Raw genomic sequence first — 18,383 nt, forward strand, 5'->3', positions numbered from 1 at the left:
AAGATCACATTCTAAGGATTATTTCTGCATTTGATTTATTAAAATATTTCCATCCAAACCCAATTAAGGAAGATGGAAGCATTACTTTTCATTCAACCCTCATACATTGAACAATCAGAAAGATGCCACTGAGTGAAGTAGCCAACACAAAAACTGGGATGAGCTCCTTCCCTTCATGATCGACACTTACAAGGTGACAATTATTGAACTATATGAAATAAAATCATTGTAGCTTCTGAACAATTTGTGTTAGGATGTACAAACTGCACGATTGGCTGTGGGGCATGATGGGAATTAGTATGTACATGTGCACTGGTTTAGCGACGATTCCCACTTTTATTTGGATGGGTTCATCAATAAGCAAACTTGGCACATTAGGGGGACTGAAAATTGGCATTTCACGATCAACAAGTCTCTTCACCATCAACAGGTGACTGTGTGGTGTGCAATGTCCAGTCATGGAATAATCAATGTGATATTCCTTGATGGCACAGTGACTACCGAATGATAAATGAAGGTTTTGGAAGATGATTTCATCCCCATAACCCAAAGTGACCCTGATTTTGATGAGATGTGGTTCATGCAAGATGGAACTCAACCCCACTGAAGCAGAAGAGTGTTTGATTCCCCACTGGAATAGGCATCGATTGACCACCATATTCTCCAGATCTGACACATGTAACTCCTTCTTGTGGGGCTATATTACAGAATAGGTGTACAGAAATAACCCCAAAACCATTGTTGAGCTGAAAACAGCCAGTCAGGAGGTCATCGACAGCATTAATGTTCTGACACTTCAGCGGGTCATGCAGAATTTCGTTATTCATCTGTACCACAATATCTGTAGTGATGTCTACATGTTGAATAAAGTTTATACACACCATAGTTTGTGAGTAATGTACGTTTTTTTTCCAAATAGTTCAATAATTGTCACACTGTACAACTCAATGATCCATGAAAGTACCACACACTCCCCAAATGGTGTGGTTCATTGAGAAAATAAGTCCCTCCTTTCAAGTCTGAATAACCCCACCAAGAATTAATGTTTCATACATTTGAGCATTCTTGAAAAGGCTGACAACTGGTGGAAATAGCATATGCCAAATCTCTAGAGCAGCAAGAGGCCTTAGCAAACAGTGAAACAGGAACATTGAAATAAAACACTGACTAATGGGCGTTACTTAATAACCCCTACATGCCAAAGGGTAATCAAAGTTCATTACAGTGTATACTTGCTTAACAGGTCACTAGGACACTGCAAGAACGACCCCCCCACTTCTCCCCCACCATCACTACCATAAAAGTTAAATTGCTGCTAAGCACAAGTACCACCCTTGTGAACTGAATCTGGCCCTTTAAGGGAGCCCCCATAATTACTCGTACCTTTGCAACTCACAGTGTTAAAGCTGGGTTGTTGTTGCGGCCTTTAGTTCAGAGACTTATTTGATGCAGCTCTCCATGCTACTCTATCCTGTGCAAGCCTCTTCATCTCCGAGTAACTACTGCAACCTACATCCTTCTGAATCTGCTTAGTGTATTCATCTCTTGGTGTCCTATGAATTTTACCCTCCACACTTCCACACACTCTAAACTGGTGATCCCTTGATGGCTCAGAACATGTCCTACCAACTGATCCCTTCTTCTAGTCAACTTGTGCCACAGATTCCTCTTCTCCCCAATTCTATTCAGTACCCCCTCATTAGTTATATGATCTATCCATCTAATCTTCTGCAGCAACACATTTTAGATGCTTCTAATCTCTTCTTGTCCAAACTATTTATCATCCATGTTTCGCTTTCATATATGGCTACACTCCATACAATTACTTTCAGAATGGACTTCCCGATACTTAAATCTATACTCGATGTTAACAAGTTTCTCTTCTTCAGAAATGCTTTCCTTGCCATTGCCAGTCTACATTTTATATCCTCTCTACTTTGGCCATCGTCAGTTATTTTGCTCCCCAAATAGCAAAAGTCATCTACTACTTTAAGTGTCTCATTTCCTAATCTAATTTCCTTAACATCACCTTATTTAATTCGACTACATTCCATCATCCTTGTTTTGCTTTTATCGATGTTCATATTATATCCTCCTTTCAAGACACTGTCCATTCCATTCAAGTGCCTTTTTGAGTCCTTTACTGTCTCTGACAGAATTACAAGTTCTTCGGCACAACTCAAGGTTTTTATTTCTTCTCCATGGATTTTAATTCCTACTCCAAATTTTTCTTTTGTTTCCTTTATGACTTGCTCCATATACAGATTTAATAACACTGGGGATAGGCTTCAACCTTGTCTCACTCTCTTTTCAAGAACTGCTTCCCTTTCATGCCCCTCGACTCTTATAGCTGCCATCTGGTTTCTGTACAAATTGTAAATAGTCTTTTGCTCCCTGTATTTTACCCCTGCCACCTTCAGAATTTGAAAGAAAGTATTCCAGACAACATTGTCAAAAGCTTTCTCTAAGTCTACAAATGTAGGTTTGCCTTCCCTTAACCTATTCTCTAAGATCAGGCGTAGGATCAGTGGTGTCCAACGTGTTCCAACATTTCTATGGAATCCAAACTGATCTTCCCCAAAGTCAGCTTTTATCAGCTTTTCCAGTCGTCTGTACACAATTCATGTTAGTATTTTGCAACTGTGACTCATTAAACTGATAGTTTGGTAATTTTCACACCTGTTTACACCTGCTTTCTTTGGTATTGGAATTATCATATTCTTCTTAAAGTCTGAGGGTATTTCACCTGTCTCATACATCTTGCTCACCAGATGGAATAGTTTTGTCATCGCTGACTCTCCTTAAGGTTATCAGTGGCTCTAACAGAATGTTGTCTACTCCCGGGGCCTTGTTTCGACTTAGGTCTTCCAGTGCTCTGTCAAATTCTTCATGCCATATCATATCTCCCATTTCATCTTCATCTATGTTCTATTCCATTTCCGTAATATTGCCCTCCAGTACATCACCCTTGTACGGATCTTTTATATACTCCTTCTACCTTTCTGCTTTCCCTTCTTTGCTTAGGACCGGTTTTCCATCTGAGCTTTTGATGTTCATACAGGTGGTTCTTTTTTCTCCAAATGTCTCTTTAATTTTCCTGTAGACAGTATCTATCTTACCCATAATGATATATGGTTCTACATCCTTACATTTGTCCTCTGGCCAGCCTGCTTCGCCATTTTCCACTTCCTGTCGATCTCATTTCTGAGACGTTTGTAATCCTTTTCGCCTACTTCATTTACTGCATTTTTATATTTTCTCCTTTCATCAACTAAATTCAATCTCTCTTCTGTTACTCAAGGATTTCTACTAGCCCTTGTCTTTCTACCTACTTGATCCTCTGCTGCCTTCACTATTTCCTCTCTCAAAGCTACCCATTCTTCTTCTACTGTTTTTCTTTCCCCTGTTCTTGTCAATCAGTTTCTAATGCACACTCAAACTCTCTACAGCCTCTGGTTCTTTCAGTTTATCCAGGTCCCATCTCCTTAAATTCCTACCTTTTTGCAGTTTCTTCAGTTTCAAGACTGCAGTAGGACGAGAAAAATTTCTAAACAACATGGCACCAATTGTACTGACACATGCATAGATGGCAACTAAACCCTACTACCTCCAAGAAAGCAAAGCTTGCATCAGTAGATATCCTGGTCCAGATTTCTGTCTGAAACCACCATAGCATACACCACTGCTCTGCCACTCTGATGCACCTGGTGGCCACTCTGGCCCTCCCAGTGTTAAAACCTATCACAACATTTTCATTTTTCCACTGCTGCAGTTGTTAACCTCACACCATTATTCCAATTAGTGTGTTGCTACATGCTTTAAGTCATATGCAAGTTTTGATGAAATGAAGTTCAGTAGGTGAACAACAGTACCATAATCTTCCATCTGATGCCTCTTCAATATACTGATTGGTTAGCTTCCATTTTACCATGGTTTATGTTCAACCCATAATTTTCCATATGACATCATAAAGTTCAAAACAATTCTACCATGTAGTGTCAGAACAGTAGCTTAAAGACCAAAATATGTTAAACAGAATAATCAACACAGACCTATAAATTATAGTATCAAGATACCTACAGTGCCATTGGCAGCAGAAGATAGAAAGTGTGCTATTTGCCATGTATTTACACAGGCAGCATAGGGCAAACAGTTTTTTCACAAATTACAAACACCACTGTCACTTGACACTAAAGTTGGTGCAATTCTTCTTTATTAATGTGCCTGTTGAAATTTTCTGTGCTTATTTTGCGATTTTCCTTATGGTGGTGAGTGCAAATGTTCAATGGGTGAAAGGCATTCTAGTTACCCACATCTACATTAGAAGAAGGAAAAATACAGATTTGGTTATGGAGAAAGTATAGGTAAACCTTTCTTTGCTCCTCCAAAAACTGAATTACAATTTTTAAAATGTGCAGGAGCAATTCCCAAAGACAGGTTTCAGCCACAGCTTTATTGTGTGTGATTCATAATTCAATACTAAAGCAGACTTGTTTATCGCTGACTGTAAACAAGTTGAAATTCCAAGAGAATGACACCGTATTTACTCGAATCTAAGCCGCATATTTTGCCGGTTTTTGTAACCCAAAAAACCGCCTGCGGCTTAGAATCGAGTGCAAAGCAAGCGGAAGTTCTGAAAAGTGTTGGTGGGTGCCGCCACAACTAACTTCTGCCGTGGAACATATGTAGCGCTACACAGGCATGCTTTGTAGGCACAAAGATAAATACTGGCACCAAATCCTCTGTGTCAGTAAATAAATTAAGAAAAAGGTGGAAGACGAGCTTTTTTCTCCGCCTCGAGTTTCGACCACTGCATTTTCATACATTATCCAACGAAGTAAATACAAATTCCGTATTGTTCATCTTCGAATGTAGCAGGATTTCAACGTACTACGAAAATCCGATGGCGACTGGCAAGACTGTTTGGGATGTTTGTCAATATGGCCAACTCTACTTGCCAATATGGCCAACTCCACGTTCTGAATTTTTTCCTACCTGTGAGAAGAGATGGTTGCTAATAGGAACAAACTACGAAACTAGAGTGAGACAACAGCAAACGCGGAAGAATATACATATCATGTCATGTTTATATTCGTATTATTATTGTGCCTAATAGTGATACAGTCAGAAATAAAGCACAGCAATTGACTAGATTTTTAAATCTAAGATGACTCTAATTTCTGTGCAGAATGTAATGTACTAAAGAGGCGCCTGCAAAGATTTTCAAACGGAGAAAAATTTTCGCTAAACTCTTGTTCAGAACATCTTCTATCATAGGCAGTCTATTATTTGGTTCTTGTTGATCATTATCAAAGAAAGCAGCAGTGTAAGTAACAACAAATAGCAGTCTCTTGCCATTGTTTCGCTAATGAGATGATTCCTCTCTTTTATTTATTTATTTATTTTTTTAATTGTAAGCGGCGGTAGCGCGCACAAAAGCAAGCCATGCCGCAGGCGGCGACAGGCCGTAAACACGCACTATCAGAGTGCGACAAATAATGCGTGACACAGTACAGTAATGAATTTTCAGCTTAGAGTGACGTAAACACCTATCACAAAGAAAACGGCGCTTATCAGATCAAAGAAAAATAAGCACTCAATTCAAACCAGACGAAGCACGTGAAAAAGGAAGGGTACCCGTATAAATACGGACGGAACGCCTGACGCATAGCAATGGCTACCTGGTAAAGCTTAACAGCTAAGCTTACGACTCGAACCAAACTACTGTAGCTGTATCGTCATTCATTCGACCTAAATTGTGTCTCATATTACAATGGACCAACTTTGTTTCGATTTGGAGATGTGGCCTAAAACTTTTCTCTCCCCTTGAATTTCGAGTCTCAAATTTCATGTGCGGCTTAGATTCGGGAAAATTTTTTTTCCTTCATTTCGAGTCTCATTTTTCAGTGCGAGTGCGGCTTAGATTCGAGTAAATACGGTAATCGCTAAAAGCACGAACTGTTCCTTGTTTATTTCCCAGTGCACCAAGATACTTATCCAAAACATCACACAAAACACAACTGCTAATAAAACACTCACAGAAGTTGTGGTGGAAAGATAATCAACCTGAAGGATCTGTGATACCTGCCAGTTTTTCCATCTTTCCACAAAAAATGTATGGAATGAATTGATATCAAAAACAGAAATAGTTTGATTAAAAAGAAAATTAATGTGTAAGAAACTAGAAGTCTTGCAATTATGAAATAAACTGAGAACTGCCAATGGCACAATCAATCTACTGTGAAAGCAGCTCACAAATGAAAATAAGATGATGGCTCAATCAGATCTCCTGTAGCATTCTAAACTCATTAAGGAACAGAAAATCTCAGTTGATATATGAGGGTTGCCCAGAAAGTAATGCACCACTTTTTTTTTTCTCAGCCAGAAACAATGCTACGAATGTGAAACATTACGTATGTATTATTTGAAGTCTCCCAAGTGAGTGCACCAAGTTTCCATCACTTCCAACAGATAGTGTAGCTGCAAAACAGTTTCAAAATGGTGTGTGTAGGTGATGTACATTAGAAGCAATGTGCCATCATTGAATTTCTCACTGCAGAGAAAGAAACTGCGGGGAATATTCACAAACGCTTGTGTAAAGTCTATGGAACATCGGCTATTGACAGAAGTACAGTTAGTCGCTGGGCATAGAGGATGAGGTCATCAGAAGACAGTTTGGCAGAGCTCTACGACTTGCAGTGGTCGGGGAGACCCTCCACGGCTGTCACACCTGACATGATGCAGTGAGCTGATTTTGTCATTCACGAGAACAGACGCCATTAAAGGACACCATTTGTGAAAGACATTTTGAGGATGATGAGGAAGTGATTCACACAGTGAAACACTGGCTGGGTCACCAGGACAAGTATTGGTACGACAGGGCATACATGCCATTGTTTCTTGCTGGAGGAAGGCCATAGACTGGGATGGAGATTAAGTGGAAAAATAAGGTGTGTAGATAAAACACCGGTCTTTTGTGTGAGTAATTCTCATTATGTTCAATAAATAAGTGTTGAAGAAAAAAATGTGGTGCATTACTTTCTGGACAACCCTCATAATATTAAAGTTGTACTAATTGAAAATAGTAAAGGAATGCTGTATGATAAAGAGTTTCTTATGGACAGTGTACTCTTACAAATTGATTTGTCAAAGGGATACAGAGTAGCGCTTCAAGCAAGAACTGCTGACATTTTCTGCAGAGAAATCTCACTGAAATTTTGAAATTTAATAAAGAGTAGCAAGTGCCCAAATTACATGAATACATATGCTATGGAAGCAATTGGAAAATATTTTAGGGAAGAATAAGATGAATACATTTAGATGTGCTAATTTTTTATGAAGTTCAATTTCTAGAAGCACAGTTCCACAACACTTTCCTGAATGCCACTGGTACATTAATTTACAAGAACATAAACTGTATGATTATAAGAATAAACTTGTGAATCTTGCTTTAGTGTTTATGTTTGTTCCTCGGCTGCAGAATTGGGTTCAACCTGTTCTGTGTAGGCAAGTTCCAATGAAACTCCTGGTGATGCCATCTCACAGATATTGATTCAATGAGTTATTCAGCTAGAGCAAGAAAGAACAAGAACTATTATGTTCACTTAATTAGGCAGACGAAGTCTGGAAACTGCTACGAACTAGTGGCATAAAATACAAAAGTTACTCTTGCACTATACTGAATTAAATTGAGGAACTCTGAAGAATGTGGCCATTTTTAGACCCAACACAATGCAAAAGAAATAATTCTTGCGATAATAGTGATGTACTTTTCGACACACTGACTGCCATGAGGCTGCCAGTGGCCACAGCACAGCATGACACTATGTGTGTGTGGCAGTCAATGTGATCGATAATAATGAGAAGATCAACTACAATTTTCATTGAGGAGTTTATCCACAAGAAAATTCTCCAAAACTTATTGGACTGAAATTTTACAAGTTAACTTCTACTCACTTGCATCTAGCATCATTTCAATAACTTGATGTAAGATTAGCTCTGCAGTTGTTATATAGCTCGACAGCCAACAACATAAAATTCTTCAGGGAAACAAAAGTTGTAGGATTTATTGGTAATGAGTCTATAGAATCATTCAGAAGGTTTCAGAAAACTTTGTGGATATATCCAACTCTTCTTTCCCTAACACTGCTTTGTATACAATCTCAGTGGATCACAAAATACTCATAAAATGAGGAAAAAACAATATTGCTAATAAAAGTATTTTCCAGTCCCTAAGAGTAACAAATGAAACTACATTAGGCACATCAAAGTATTTTGTGAAAACGGGATCCAGAAATGTCCTAACATCAAAGTTTATTCAGGCTCCACTATATTATTATTGCGGCATCAAGAGGTCTCTGAGTTGCAAAGATCATCTACTGGTAATAGGCTACTTCAGCTTGTACGTGACAGTATGTTTACACTAATGTAAAACTGATGCTATTCTCCAGTTGAAACTGCGGAGCTAAACGTGAACATTCACTGACGTCGTACATCAGCCAAACACATACATTAGCTACACTTTGGGAGCAAAAAGCACTAAACACAGAGGTCATTGGCACCTTGAAGTACAGAGAGAGAGAGAGAGAGAGAGAGAGAGAGAGAGAGAGAGAGAGAGAGTTTAGGAATGGGACAATGTAACCAAGCAAATACTGTGTTTCAAAAATCTCTACATATGTTTAGTCAAATTCACAACATACGACAGAGAACCTTAACAGCAACCCAGCAAAGAAATTTTCAGATAATCATCTGGCAAGTCGTGTGATTCATATAACAAGATGACTCAAAAATCACCATACGTGTCTGTGACTTTAAAATGGGAACTCACCTGACATGTCCCTCTCTGCTTGCATCTATTTGAGATTATGGCTCTACTACAAGAAAAGCATTTCTCACACGTCCATCAAAAGATGTATTCAGTCTCCTTACAAGTGTGCAAAACACTGTCATGGTAAAACTTCACATCGACTGTTATAGGTCATCATATACTGATGGAAAGGAAATTTGATAAACCATGAACAGCTTAACAGAATGCTACTGGACTGATATTCCTGTATTTCCATGCCTGTGGAATATGTTTATCAGAACTTCATCATTGTGGAAACTAACCTTCAGTACAGAAAAAAAGCCATTCCTATGGATGAAGAATGTTGTGTGTACATGGTAGCTACTGGGTTTGTCTAACATTCTTGGAACTTTTTGGGTACAAACTGAAACATGAAGTGCCCAGAGGACATGCACATGCAGCTTACTCACATTTCAGACATTCATAAAAGTCAATTTACTGGCGCGAGGAGCACGGGAGCATCATACCAACGGATTGCACAGGCAACTGACTGCAGAATGGGTGGTGATGAGGAGCCAGGATTACAGTGTAACAAGAAGAGTACCTACAGGTTCTTACAGGAGGACATCACAAGGAGACCATAGGATTGTTCAAATAGCTATGACAAAAATAGAAATGATAACAGCTGAAATCCAGGCAGAAGTTACAGGCAGAGTATCACCAAAGACTGTCTGGATCAAATTACTGGAAGCTAAGTTGAAATCTCAAGTTGCCATGTGGCTTCACTGTTGACATCACATAATAGACAACATACTTGCATGGTGTGGAGTCAATGTCAACTGGGACATTGGGTAGCATTTTTTAGTCCTTAGTTCAGAGCCTCACTTCTGTTCGTGGTAGTCAGGTCTATGCCATCATGTCTGAAGATAACTTGGAAAAGGGTCCTAGGAAGTGGAAATTATTGAGAGCTGTACCTCGCAATATCTTGGGGTGGGGAGCTATTGGTTATGACAACAGGGCTCATTAGGTAATTGCTAAAATCAGGCTGAATGCTCACCAGTATAGGACAGGATTATGCAAGACCTCACACTGCAATTCACTCCACAAAACAAACACCTTGGAGAATGTAGATTCTTAACTGGGTTGGCCAGTCTCCTGATCTGTAACTCATATACAATGTTTGGGATGCAATGGAAGGACTTATACTTTCATACCAGCCTGCATTTAGAAGTCTTCAAGAACTGACACAGCATGTGTCTCATGCAAGACAAATTTCTCAAGACGACAATCTGAGGCTGTTTGTTTCTATGGCACAATGAATACAAGTGTGTATTCATGCCCGTGGATATTGTGTATTCATACCCTACTATCTCATATTATGGTGTATTCTGGGGCAACTATGTGCACTCGTCAAGAATATGTCTTAGTCTAGAAGAGGGCAGTCACACTGATCTGTGGTGTCAGAAACTTTGCACAGACCACTGTCTCGTAAATAAAATTCTGGCATCCCTGTACATATAATTCCATCATGGGATTTGTTAGTGATAATATCAACTCATTCAAAAGAACCTGCAACAATAATTCATTCAGTTAACACTATAGAGACAAAAAATATGCATTTGGGTAAAATGACCTTAAGCATTGTACAGAAAGGTGTGTATTATTCAGCTATTTTTGTTTCACTTTCAACAGTTTTTTTCCTCCACAGTCTGTTCAGTTGCAAAATGGAAACTATAGCGAAAATAAAAACTGTTTTATTTGCAACATTTAGTTACACCTTCCAGATACTTCTTTACATATTCACTGCTCTGACATATAGACATTTGTCATAGTGTGGTGCCAACTTCCAAATACCCTCCATCCTAGAAGGCACCCATCTGTGCTTTCAGCCAGTTCTCTATGCTGGTATACAGCTCACTGTCTGTGCTGGGTCATCAAACACTTCTCACTGAAAACACTGCAGGAGTGTCTTTGTTGGATCTGCAGTGTGCAGCCATGCATTGTCACGAAAGACAATGTCCAATGACAACATTCCTCTTTGCTCTTCACAGATGTTGAGTCATGCTATATGAGGCTGCAGTGATATTCATCTCACATTCAATGAACTCCACCCAACAAGACTCTTTTTGGTCCAGGACCACAGTGCTTGTACACTTTCTGATGGAGAAGGTTCACTTGCACTTCTTTGGATTACTTGGGGAGCGACAATGCATCCATTCTTTGGATTGCTCTTTTGTTTCTTCATATTTAAGATGGACCCATGGCTCATCTCCAGTAACAATTTTATTCAAAATCTTCTCCATCACAGTAGTGCTGGAGAAACATTAAGGCAGCACCCATTCACTGAGTTTTATTATGGTCAGACAGTATCTTGGGAACCTGCCTCACACAGAGTTTTTAGTACAGATCTTGAAATTTTGGTAAATGAATCACTCAACACAGAAACTGTTAACTAACAACTGCCTCAAACCGCGTGATTCACTTACTGAATAACATTACTGGTTGACACTTGCTTCCTTCCCTGACTACCTTCATCACGAAAGCCTGTACACCATGCTTCAAAGTTCCTACACCACTGCTGCACGTTGCTGCCACTCACAAAAGTTTCACTATACACATTATTCATTTGGTGATAAACTTAGGCTGAACTGCACCCCTCAACATACACACTTCACAGTTAGCTATAGACTATTGTTCTAGGCACTTTTATACGCTCAAAGGCTTCATTGGATTTTCACTGTGGTTTTAATTTCATGACCAGTCAGGCATGATAGAGGAGGAAAACAACCTCTTATTTATACATACATAATAGCCTCACGATTTATTTCATGCTTTATTAATTCTTTTAAGTTTTCTAATCAGCATTCTGTTAACTATGTACCAATTTATTTCATGACCCCATAGATTTGCCTTGCATGGGCCTACAGAATTTGATAAAAATTTAAGAATACTTATAATGATAGTGATGATGATGATGATGATGATGCGTTTCAGTTCCTGAAGGAATGATAGCTTAATCATTTAATGCCATCATGGGATAAACACTTCAATTATGTTTGATAAATATTGGACTGGTGCTTCATAGTGTAACGCTTCCCATTTTCATTAATGTATTTCATGATTTTCTAAATACTTTGGATCACATTAGTGTTGAAATTTCTAATGATGGTTGCTGTGAAGATCATGTGATGGACAAAGTTCCTAACCTCATTCTTCATTACATCAAATTCTGATTTTTTCACAAGCATTAAACAAATTTGGAAGGAGCTGAAACTACTAAAAAACATCCAAGTCTGTCAAGAAACTATTTAAGCCAGCTGACAACGTATCTACGAGGGTAAGTCCATTACATTCAAATACTTGTTCATTTCATTATGTAAATTTCCATTCATTGTAATTACCTTAGTAATACTCATTTTCTTGTGTTACACGAGCAACTAATGTCTCATGGCAGACCTGGTGAAATGAGGAAGTCCACACATTTTCTCTTCTACTCAGTATGAAAGCACAATTGTCTTTAGCTGCACAAGACTCACTATTGGTAAGTAAACATGCAACTGGAAGGAAGCAGCAAACATTCTCCCATCTGCAGTAGCAAAGTAAATAATTTGACGTAGGGCAGCATAAACCAACAAGAAATCCTTTCGTGCAGGGAGAGGGTTGGTGAAGCTAAATTCACTAACTAGGTGCCTCTACAACACAGTTTTGAATCAGATGACCAGCAGTCATCAGTAAGCAATAACCCGTGAAGTAAAGAGTATACAAGTTCATAAATGTTGCTCCATGTATTTGTGATTATGCACTGAGTGACAAAAGAGAAAAACAAACAAATATTAGGTTCCGATTCCTGTTTGGAAAATCCACAGTCCAAACAGTATAGGCCCATAAACCAAGCAACAATCAAGCCACAGAAAGGCTGTGTCGTCAAATTGACCCAACAAAGTAAAATAGCCATAAGAATATTGGTTTCAATGGAAGAAGAGCCGTCGGTTACTTTCATCCAAATTTGATTTTACTAGGGCTTTTCATATGCTTATTGTTAAGTTATATGGTACAAATTACTGTTTCTAGTATTGTGTTATTAACACTATACTGTGTGCCCACCAACAAGCAGAGGCATGCAGGGGATGGGCAAGCAACTAGTGCACAGGAAGTGCATGCTGTGCACATTCCAATACTGGTTAGCGAGGGCAGTGTGACAGCAAACATTTCATCACTTGCGAGCAAAAAGAAGTGTCATATTCCACAAACAAAGTAAATTAATGATTTTTACTTGCACTTAATTTTTCTACTGAACACACACTGTTGCTATTGTATTTGTTCCGTCGTTTCTTTTAAATTGCACATTAGAAGCTGCAGCCTACAGAGGAGACATTCTAGGGGTGCATCAAGACAGCAGATAAGCAAGCCCCCTCTTCATCATTTGGAGGAGAGCTGAGTGGAGTTTATTAGGATTCACCGTGACAGTTCATTTAATGTAGCTCTCCATATGCAAACTTCTGCAAGTAACAACTTGGGCACTTAGTACACTCAACGTTGCGAAGCATCACGGCAGAAACATCTACTTTTTAATGTAACAATTTTTAAGAGGGAAACAAAATGCTGTGCGTGGAGTAGCAATGAAAATATGTTAGGTTTGCTACACTACCTTTTCTTTCAAATAGATATGAGTTGACCCACAAATGCATTAATATTAATAGTCAGTGTGTAATTTACTAAAATGTATTGTGACATCACTGGAAAATGATTTACGAGCACAACAGACCAAGATGATGGGGTTCAATAGGGCCACCCCACAGTCTACCTACCACCTGTGGCTACCTGATGGGTAAGCAGTGGGCAGCCGTACTCCACGGAGCAAAGCTGGAACCGCCTGCACTACCCAATCAACACAGAACTTTTTCATTATATCTGAAGGGAAACAACAGTTTTATGTACCAAAGACAGCAAGAACATTCTACCCACACAACATTAAACACACAGTAAACTGTCATACTGAATTAACAACAACTGGTAATGAAGCTGCTCACATTCATCAAGACAAAAAAAGACACTGCTAAAACAGACAATATGAGAGTGGACTGACAACTAGTGCAACTTGACTAAACACTGGAAACTAGCTTATCTGTTGCTGGCCTTAAGTGAAGCTGGAAGAAATATCTACTATACTTTTTTATTTTGTTAACAGGCTTAATAAATTTAACCTCTTACACAAACACTTTCTTTACTGTTTGTAACCAAACATGTATAGTAATGTTAACATGAAATTAAATGTATATGTACAGGCAATACAAATGCTGAAGTTGTTACACGCTTGTAAACTACGAATGACAATGATTACAACAGAAGATATTACCCCCTTAAATCCAGAGATGTGAATTTGTTCTCCAGAATATACACTTACTCAGCCATCCCCTTGGAGAGAACACTACTTTTTCCCTAAATGACAGTACAGAGAATTTTATTCATTACTCATATTTTCCCCCATACCTTTCTTTATCTTTGTAACTGCATTATTCTTTCCATTTTATCCCTCTCTTCTAATCCATCTTTATTCTTACTGCCTCTTCTATCATACCTGACCTGAAGCAGACAAAGTACTTGCAGACAAAGTACTTACCAAACTGTACTATCTTTGATCTCTTACTATCCGAGGTGTTTCCCTTCACGTCCCTCTTAAGCATGTGTGATTTGCTGTCACCCCATTACAACATTCTCTAAGTAATGCATCCTTCCTCCCTAAACAAGGGATGAATAGTTTTGAATGCAATGAGTTTTCTGTTTGAAGTATTTATATTACCAATACTTTGAATCATGTCTCACTAAGTTAAACAATGGCACCCTTCTGTCTGCCGTCTTTTTCTAAAAAAAGTTTAGTAACACAAAACTCTGTTGTCTCCATTTTCAATTGCAGTCAACACACTGACCAATTCACATCATTGTCAACAATGAACTGTATGCTGTACATCGCTTAAATTCTTTACATGATCCTTGGAACAATCAAGTTTATTCACAATGAATTTGCAGCAAAAATTTTACCGGACTTACCAAACCTTTGCATCTTTATTAGTTGCACGTGTTTTCTTTTAAAAAAAACACAGTATCACTGACCACAGAAAGTTGGATATTTACACTACCCAAACACACAAAAAAAGGCCCAAGAAATGAACTTAAGAAAGGATTTATTACCTATCATATTTTCATTTGGGACATAACTCAGTCTTAACATACAAACGAACTATATCTGAACTGTTAAACCAATTCTTGATAATGAAGGCAGAAATTTCTGCATCTCCAATCATACAGTGATTACCTACTTTCCTGTAACACTGCAGACAATACGTTCTCTCTCTCTCTCTCTCTCTCTCTCTCTCTCTCTCTCTCACACACACACACACACACACACACACACACACACACACACACACACACACACACACACACACACCATCAAAAATTTGAGCCACATTTACACACACGTCTGCAACTATAAATACAAACCAAAACAATCTCAAATAAGAAATGGAAACAATTTCACATATGATGCTAACCAAGTTAATTAAACCCAATTCACCCTTTGTAAAAAGTCTATTTTAACATCCCAATAATAGAATCTCCACACAGAACAGGACACTTAACCTCATGTAATTAAGCACGTAAGTGTAAAATAGGGCAAATGCATTTGTATTATATTTTCTAGGGGAAGAAAAAAAAGGAATTACTGGAAAGTTACATACATAAAGAAATTAACTTTCCAATTCACTCAATTCCCCAGCACAAAAATTCCAGTATTTCATGTGTGGTTCCCATACTGCAGAGCTTCCATAACTAGCACAGCAGTTCATGATTTGAAGTAAGAAATGTGTTACTTGACTGTAAATTAACAGTTTTTATATTTTGTAACAAAGTGTGTGATTAAAGATTTCACAGGAGCAATATATACTTTCAAGACAAGCATTTACGCTCAAAATTTAAATCAGAATAAACATGAAATAACAGTAAAGGAGGCAGTAGCAATAAATTATAGTAATACAACAATTTCAATGTAAAACCCTGGGAAGCAGTGCAGAAGTAGCTGGACAGAAGACAAAGTGAATATCTACTTAATGATGTGATGCAATATCTTTAAGGAATTCTTACCATGGTATTTTTTTTTTAGTCTAAACATTAACTGATAAGTAGAATCTAGTATGACCTGTGTATCTGGAGTGTACCTATTAAATTATCAAATTCTTTGGTGCTGACCAGGAAAGAAACTCCTGAGGTTCTTTCCAAACCTGCATGTACTCATTTTACTAAAGTCCAACAAGTTTTAAAGCACTTCACTATAACTGCAACATGAAACTGTCAAAATTAATTTTAGATCCAATAACCATCAGCAGTTGCCAAAGGCCACAAACTGCAATGCAGTTACACACAAAAGTGTATGGAACTACCAATGACTATTAAAGAATTCGATTCATTTCACATCTCTGAGTGAGGAGGAGGGAAGTCTAGAACCTAGATATGCAGTCCTACAGTTAAATGTAATGAACAAAAAGGGGGGGGGGGACATTCAAATATTTTAACTTCTTATATTTTGGTATTGGGTTTTACCTTCGTAACTGAAAATTCTGTTTGATTGTTACATTAATTATATCACCAACAACCCTCCCCACCTACATTATCTAGAGAGAAACTTTTTCCACTATTACTTCTCTTTTAAATCAAACCTCTGCTCATACTATACACTCACCACACTATTATTTGTACTTTTAAAACTTTTCACATTTTATACCAATGAGTTGTGTGTGTGTGTAATCCCTTTCAATGGTTTCTATATTCGGTCGACGAAACCCAAGGTGCCTCACATGATCAAACTGATCAACAGCAGCAAGATCTACCATTTTTTATCACAATTCTGCTTTTTCTATCCTCTTAGAGAAATGTAACCCATTTTGAACTTTCAGTATTCCCCTACATCCCCACATGTATGACTGAAGTAAATACCCAATCTTTACTTTTCCCATTAAATCTCGTTCCTATTTATTTATACAAAATGGAACAAGAATAAAGTGTGATAGAAATAATCATGATGATTTTTGTATACAGGGTGAAGCGAAATTCGCGCACTCTAACTTCGCAGCGTGACTCCTCACATGCCAGCAATAGAAAAAGTCAAAATTTCGTCTGGCATGTACATCCAGCAGAAAAACGACATTAAAGAGTGACAATCTGGCAACACTGTAACCATATGTATGGTAACTACCTCTGTAAACACTGATTAGTCATGCTGTACAGTTAGTTGGTGCACTGCATAGAGTTTTCAGTTAGTGTGCAGACAGTCGAGGTTCGATCTTGGGTAGGAGTGCATTTTTTTTATTTGCTAATTTCATTCAGACATTTCATACTGTAATATACACCGTTTATTAGGTCACATGTATCCTAAATAAGCAACATTTTGTAATGCTGAACATAACAAATACATTCTTAGATAAATAAGAAATGACCAGTTGAAACAAATTACCTGTCATAGGACAGACTAATTACAAAAACATCATCAATTTCGAGATGCTAAAGATAATAGCACAGTACAATAACACAACACCTACTTGTGATTTATACTACATGTAATATGAGCATTCATTCAGATGTCGCACATTAGCAACCAGTGACAATAATATTGTCCATATTAATGGCCATGTGACCTTCACAACAGAATACGTTGTCCTCAAAACAACAGATTCTCACAGTGACCTCACTGCACGTCCAAATATTGCGCAACACGCTGGATTCACACAGCTCTGGACCCACTGCAGCAAAGCTGTGTCCACAGTAACAAGAGCAGCGTGAACACACGCTACAAATTCTTCCACATTCATCGGTGGAGTAGAGTACACACTTCTTCAAGTGACCCCACAGGAATAAATCCAAGAGATTTAGGTCAAGAGAACATGGTGGCCATACAGCTGGACCTCCACATTCGAGCCATTTTCCTGGAAACATTCTGTCCAAATACTGTCGCACATTAATTACCGAGTGTGGAGGTGCACAAACATGTGGGAACCATATTCTCTGCCAAACATGTAGTGAAGCCTCCTCCAGCGTATCAGGCAGAAAGTTTGAGAGGAATGCACGATTCCTTTGTGCAGTAAACAGGTCAGGCAACATGTAGGGGCCCAAATAGCTGTCGCCCAATATTCCATCCCAGACACTGATACCCATGGTTGCGGGTTAACCTTACACCAGTGGTGGGGATTGTGAATACTGAAGACACCCTCACAAGTGAATGCTTCATCCGATCATATTACGGTGTTCACAAAGTCATCGTTGGCTTCCTGTTGTACGGACCATTCACAGAATTGTGTCTGCTGATGGCAATCTGCAGGATGCAGGTGTTAAAGGAAAGCTTAATAATAGAGGTGCAGCCCATGCTCATGCAGCATGTTAACAACCATGTATTTCGAGACATGAAGCTGCCTTGCTCCGCTGCCGTGTACTTTGCCGAGGTTTTCGGTGTAAGACCTCCAGAATAGCTTCCTCAGTAGCTGGAGTAAGGCGAGTCCATGGACGACCTCTGTCAAGAAAAGAAGAGTACCTAACTCCCGAAGGTGCAGCT

Source organism: Schistocerca cancellata, chromosome 4, assembly GCF_023864275.1.
Source record: "Schistocerca cancellata isolate TAMUIC-IGC-003103 chromosome 4, iqSchCanc2.1, whole genome shotgun sequence".
Lineage (NCBI taxonomy): Eukaryota > Metazoa > Arthropoda > Insecta > Orthoptera > Acrididae > Schistocerca > Schistocerca cancellata.